The sequence below is a fragment of the Lactuca sativa genome, chromosome 2 (genome assembly GCF_002870075.4).
Source record: "Lactuca sativa cultivar Salinas chromosome 2, Lsat_Salinas_v11, whole genome shotgun sequence".
Lineage (NCBI taxonomy): Eukaryota > Viridiplantae > Streptophyta > Magnoliopsida > Asterales > Asteraceae > Lactuca > Lactuca sativa.
The window spans coordinates 209,346,574-209,353,935 of NC_056624.2; the positions used below are offsets into that span (position 1 = coordinate 209,346,574).

General features: G+C 39.7%; 1 long non-coding RNA gene across 1 annotated transcript; it reads right to left on the reverse strand.

The window, feature by feature from the left end:
• Window positions 1-303: 303 nt before the first annotated feature.
• LOC122196786 (uncharacterized) lies at window positions 304-1,011 on the reverse strand. Its single transcript, XR_006188854.2, has 2 exons — window positions 656-1,011; window positions 304-558 (listed from the first exon to the last, which is right to left on the reverse strand). It is a non-coding gene; the product is annotated as an uncharacterized LOC122196786 (long non-coding RNA).
• Between the last annotated feature and the right edge of the window lie 6,351 nt (window positions 1,012-7,362).

Genomic DNA, 7,362 nt, shown 5'->3' on the forward strand with positions numbered 1-7,362 from the left:
TTCATTCCTATAAAAATACAAATAACACATACGGAACACATATAGCTGTAAGAAGCTTCACTTATAAAGCAATATAATAGAGATATCAGCTACGATAAGGAGATTAGCAATGTTGTTTGCCTTAGACTCTGATAGGAATTAGATACTTAAATTAAAATTTAGCAGCTACCACATATAGTAATCATATTATCATGGATTGTTCTTGAGTTGTATCAGAGATAGACCTATAGTTGCATACATATAGCTACAGAGCTCATATACAAAATCATTAACAGGAAATAAGTTTGCCACATGAAACTACTATACGAAAAAGTTGAATGATCTCATAGGCATAACAACAAACAAATGGAGTGCAATATTCTTAGGAAGAAACAAAATGAATATTAGAGTCACTTCCAGAAAACTCATGAATCTATAACATAAATGAAGAATTGAGCACATCTATCTCAGTGGTTGTGTACGAATCACCTGGAAGAAGCCCCAATCTTTACAAACCAGAGAGGAAAAAACAACCAGCTCCCAAATAAAGTAGATAAAATAGAACCCACAAAACAGGGCCTGCACCAATTTACATCACTTAAGTTACAGATTCGATGCATCTGAATAAAATCCAATGAAGAAGCGGAAATAAAGGGATCACGTTTCATGAACTCACCAGCGATATGGTGTTTCTACACCACCAGTCAGCTCTTCTGTCAAAAAGTGAATGGAAACCCGCAACACATACAACCTCACAAATAGGAAATAGAGTGTCCCAAAACTCAAACCGAGCAAAGGAAACCCACACAGATACAAGAAAATAGGTGGGGAGGGACATCAACTTACCGATAGAAGGTCTAGGAGGTAACGACGACATCAGGAGGGTGGACGTAGCGATGACGTCAGGAGGCTGGTGGTTATGGAGGCCTGCCGGAGATCGAAGAGAGTAAGGAGGGCGACATAGGAGATTTGGGAGAAACGGAGGCTTAAGATCTTTAGAGGATTTTAGGGTTCTTCGAAATCTAAGATCGTAATAAGTTACAAATGAGATGCATAGTGTATACAAGCTTAATAAGATTGTACATGGAATTATAATAGTTGTACCTCTTAATTTTCAAGAAACATCCAATATGCTTTATATAATAGTGAAGATATATATATATATATATATATATATATATATATATATATATATATATATATATATATATATATATATTATTAACTTATAATATTATAAAGTATAAGGGTTGATTTTTAACTTTTAAAAATCTAGGGGTTGGAACTAAAGTTTGTTAGATGACTTTACATGTTCCAAAACTTGAGGGCAAGTTTTGTAACTTTACAAAATCTTTCAAATTCATAACTTATGAGTTATTAAAATGAAGACTCTTCATTTTATAACTTATGTGTTCTTTTAATGGTTTTTAACATAAAGAGACTTTTGGTTATCCATAACTTGAGTATAAGTTATGGACTCCATTAAAACACATAAAGATCATGAATTAAACATTTAAACAAGTAATTCCTATGATCTATAAAAAAACTCATAAGAACATGAATATTCATATCAAAGTTTCAAGAGCATATGAACACATAAAATCATGAAAAATTGATATTAGCCATTGAAAATGGATTAGAACAACCATTACACCATCTAAAACAAGTTTTACAACACTAAAAGAATTTAGGGTAATGTTTCTATTCCATTTCCAGCAGCAAAAATCTAAATTCTGCACTCTGCCTGGCCAACTCGCCGAGTGCACGAACTGACTTGCCGAGTTGCTTGCATTTTCACTTGGACTCATCGAGTCCCCCCATGGACTCGTCGAGTCCCCTGTGCAGACAGCTCAAAAATCGATTTTTCGACTATTTTGCATCAAGTATTTACAAACAATCCTAGGCTCTGATACCACTAATGGGTTTTGAGCATTCTAACACCCCTAAGTGTACATGCAACCCTAGAAAACCTTAGATCTATGTTTGTCTAAAATACATGCAAAATATGATTTCCAAGGTTCATAATCCTATCTAGCATACATGGGGAACTTTTAATCTAAAAGATGGCTAGAATTACATACCTTGTAGTTGATTTGATTCCTTGAAAACCTTGAGAGCCTAGCACCCCAAGTGTGATGTCTCAAATGCTTCACACAACACCAAATGCTTTGGAATAACTTTAGAGTATGTATAACACTAGTATAAATCGGCTTGCCCTCTCTAGTTCTTAGTGTAGCCGATTTTGGTGAGTATCATGTTCTTTATATAGTGTGTCACATATAGGGTTACACCATGTAAACCCTAATGTGACATGACTCTTCATTTCCATGACCCATGGGTTTGTAACTTCCATGGAGCATCCATGGAGCATCTTATGGGTTTAACCCAACTTGATAATCCATGGAGCCTTTTAGCCCACTATACAAGTTATGGATGATTTACATAATCAACCCATATATCTAATTAGTTATCTTTTGATCACTTAATTAATTCTTGATCAATACTAATTACATAATACTATTAATATATTAGAACTTATAATATATTAATAAACCACAAGTGTTATTTCTCTCATTTAGTCTATCCAAATGCATGATGCCATGCAACCCAAATGGACCATGCCGGGTCAGGTCAAGTACATACCAAATATAGTTATGGACTTAGACACCATATCCAACAGTATCTGTGATAGAAAGACTCGCCGCCTTGCGACTCAGAGCATCGGCCACCACATTGGCCTTCCTAGGGTGATACAGGATCCCACAATCGTAATCCTTTACCACATCCAACCATCTCCTCTGTCGAATAATCAGATTCGGCTGGTCCATCAAATACCTCAAACTCTTGTTGTTGGTGTAGATAGTACACCGAACCCCATACAAATAGTGCCTCCAGATCTTGAGAGCAAAACTACAGGCCCCAACTCCAAATCATGCGTAGGGTAGTTCACCTCATGATGCTTCAGCTGCATCGAAGCGTAAGAAATGACGTGACCCCTATGCATAAGAACCGCTCCCAAACCTGAAATAGAGGTGTCACACTAAACCATGAAATCATCTAAACCCTCTTGGAGCGCGAGAATCAGGGCCTCACACAGTTTTTGCCTTAGATTCTCAAAAGTCAACTGGTCGTCAGGACCCCATTGAAAAGTCACGTTCTTCTTTGTCAAACGAGTTAAAGGCACTATGATCTTGAAGAAATCCTGGATAAATCTCCAGTAGTACCCTACAAGAGCTAAGAAACTTTGAATCTCAGATGCGCTCTTAGGAACCTACCATCGTATCATGACCTCGATATTGGCCGGTTCCACCAATATACCCTTCTAATTGACGATGTGTCCCAAAAATTGTACCTCATGCAACCAGAAATCATACTTGGAGAACTTGGAAAAAAGCCTCTCCCTCCTCAGGGTATCTAGTACCTCTCGCAAATGCTCCTCATGATACTCCCTGATCTTTGAGTAGACCAAGATGTCATCAGTGAATACAACCATAAACCTATCCAACATTGGTCTGTAGACTCTGTTCATGAGATCCATGAACGATGTTGGTGCATTGGTGAGCCCGAATGGCATCACCACAAACTCATAATGACCATAAAGAGTTTTGAAGATTGTCTTATGTACATCATTAGCCATGACACTCATTTGATGGTACCCTGATCGCAAATCAATCTTGGAAAACAAAGATGCACCCTGAAGCTAATCGAATAGATCGTCAATCCTTGGAAGTGGGTAACGATTCTTCACCATTAGCTTAGTCAATTCCCGGTAATCGATGCACATTCTGTGTGAACCATCTTTCTTCTTCACAAACAGAATCGGTGCTCCTTACGGAAAACTGCTCGGACGAATAAAACCCTTGTCTAGCAGCTCCTAAAGCTGCGTAGACAACTCCTGTACAATGGCTGCCAAATCAATCTGAAACTCAACCTACCTACCGGGAGGCACTCATGGTAAATCCTTGGGGAAAACATCAGGGAAATCTCGCACAATGGTCACCCTACTCAACTCCGTCGTGCCCTCAACCCGCATGTCAGCAACATACGCTAAGAACTTAGAACAACCCTGTTGCAGATATCTCCTGGCCCTCACAGCTGAACAGAGAGCTGACCCATGCGAAGCTCTCTCACCCGGAATAATCAGCTCTCCCCCACTTGGGGTTCGAACATTCACTAGTTGTCGTTCGCAATCAATCATGGCCCCATTGGGGCCCAACCAATCCATCCCGATGATAACCTTTGATCTCTCAAAGGGATCGACACCAAATCAATAGAAAAACTCTTAATAAATATGTTTGGGGCACACCCTTGGTGAATTCTCGAAGCTCACAGTGCGGTCATCTGCAATCTCAACCTTTAAAGGGGAGTCCAAAGTACTCAAAGCATCACGAAACTTCTTGTTGAGTGCAAGAGATACGAAGGATCGGGTAGCCCCTGAATCAAACAAAACATGAGCAGTCATACCATTGACCAAAAATGCCCCTAAACAAAATCAAGTATAAATATGAGGATGAAATAAAGAAAACGAATAAAGATAGAGATAAGACACATACCAGTAACCACATCCAGTGCTGCACTATTCTCATCGGTGGTCAGCTGAAAAACGTTGCTCTTCACCACAAGAGCCTTCGCCTTGCCCTGATGGGCATCAGTAATCCTTAGGGTGGCTGGCGTAGGTGCCGTCACTACTCCCCCGGACAGCCTCAGGCAATAAACTTTTTTATGGCTGGTCTGATTGAAATAGAAGCAAATCAAAGCCCTCTAGAGGAAATCCATTCTCACGTGACCCGACTGGCCATAGCTAAAACATCATGAACCTGCTGATCGGCAAGCCCCATTGTGTGACTTGCCACACCTGCCACAACGACCCCGACCATGCTGTCCTCTCGTGTGAGCATCTGATGTCTTGGGCCTTTTAGTATGTCCCATTACTGTCTGTACCTGCTCCGACTTCCGCTTCAACCTGAGCTCCAACTCAATCTCCTGCTCGCGGGCCTTCTCAATCATATCTTTCATGGTATTGCACCCTAAAAAACTCACAAACTCTCTGATATCCTCCCTTAGCATGTCATGATATCTCGTCTTTCTTATCTCCTCATATGTATCATACTGTGGGACCAACACTGCTCTCTCCCTAAATTTTAGGCACAATTCCTAAAATAATCTAGTGCTCACACCTCACAATCATCGCTTAGCATTCTAAGTTTAAGTCTAGAAATAAATCCATATTCCTAGTTCGCTTAAACTAATGCTCTGATACCAACTGTGACATCCCCATTTTCACGGCTAGAAAAGACCGATTTTGTTTATGTTTTGTAAAAATTAGAGTACTTCTTTTCATAAAATGTTGCGGAATTTGTTCCCAGAAAAACATGATAAATACGTTATTAAAACATTTTCGAAGGAACGTATTTTATTCATTTCAAAACGTTTGGGATGTCATCGTCAATATAGAAACATAAGCATAAATAGAACTTAATTTTATTTACACTAGTGATCTACATCTCTTTAATCTCTCAGTGTAATGTGACTCATATCAACACCTGAGATATAAATAAACTGGAGTGGGTCAGGTTGGGAAACCTAGTGAGTACATAGGGTTTTCAACCCACAATAATATAATTATTATGTTTAAATAATCAAGCAATTAAACCCAATTACCCATCCCCATTATCTTCTTTATTCTTAAGGATCTACCCTAAGAATCAGCTATTTATCATTCATTTATTCCTAAGGAGTATCCTAAGGAATAGGTATGAATTCCATCGTTGTAAATGACCCATCTGTCAAACACAACTACTAATTCTGTCACTAGGGCGTAGTTGCCAAAATTGTGACATTCTCTATGGGGCGCATCTGCCGAAATAGTCCTTTAGGCGCATCTGCCGGGGTTATGAGGTTCTCTATTAGGCGCTCCTGCCGATAGAGTCCTTTAGGCGCTTCTGCCGGGTTTTATTGACAGTATCGTTTTCGAGAGTCCACTCGCAATACATATCAATGGGTTTTCAGAGTACACCAGTGAACACGTCGTTCACAATACCTACAGGTTGCGAGTCTGCTAGTGTTCCACTGGACTGTCTAGAATAGTCCGTGGTTGTCATCCATAATATGCTGAATGACGGGACCATCATTTGGGAAAAAGGCTTCTCACATCGTCCACCTCTCACCCTCACCTTACGGTCTATTTTACCTCTCAACTCATCATCCAACTCATATTTCATCTATTACATCTACCCATGTCTTACCCCAACATTTTCGTAGATATAAAATACATATATAGTTTAAATCATTTAAAACATATATAAAATCGTTCACCGAGCATAGACAACAAGTAAACAGAGAATATGCACATATAGCACGTAGTAAATACTTCATATCTATGTGTAAGTTGAAGGGGACCATGCACTCACCTGAAAGGTGATGACTCAGCTCTCAGACATCGCTTTGATACTCTCAAAATGATTTTCCTTCGATAAAACCTAGTACCAATACCACTAGGGTTTAGTCTAACGATAACCGCGACAAATTAATTAGTCTGACTATTATTAAACGTTAATAACACTCAATATAACTCATAATAATAGCCCAAATAATTATTTTAAGGACCTAATAACATTCCTATAATTATTTGAAAGCTATATTAAAAATTGCGTAAGCGTAGCACACTTACAGCGAATTTTATCGAAAACCAGAACTTAATTGTAGCAACGTTTCGAAACCGAAAGGCTCTTTTTCTCGGGACTCCGGGAGCCTCGGGGCTTCCCTCGGGAGCTACGGGGTTTATCTAGGGTTTAGGGGACTCAAAAGGGGCTAGAGAGAGAAAGTAGTTTAGAGAGAGAAGTGAAAATGTGTGAAAAATCCGGAAGAATTCGCATGGTATTTATAGGGACCGAAGTTCGGATTTACGCTGGGCGTCCTCCTCGGATAAGACCACCAGCTCGGACCCAGCTGTCTTGCACTCCATCGGATGGATCAGATCAAACCTACGCGGGGCGTAACTTCTTCGGACGCGGGGCATACTGCGAGGGTGGCGTGTCACAATCCGAAGCGAAGCCTTGGTCAACAAGCAACAACCCAGATGCAGCCACGCCATCAACCTCGCAACAGGTCTCGTAATTTTACTTTCCGACTTCTAAAAATCATAACTTTCGAATACGAGCTCCGTTTTTGACGTTCTTTATATCCACGCGAAGGTGGGAACGTACTCTACAACTTTCGTTTAGACTTCGTCGGCTAATTTTGATTCGATTTTAAATTTTATATTATTAACAGGCCGGGACAGGATTGGTCCGTTAAATTCTCATAACTTCTTCATCCGACGTCCGTTTTCGCCCATCTTTTTCTCGTTACGCTACTCTTATCGAGATCTTCGATTTTCGTTTA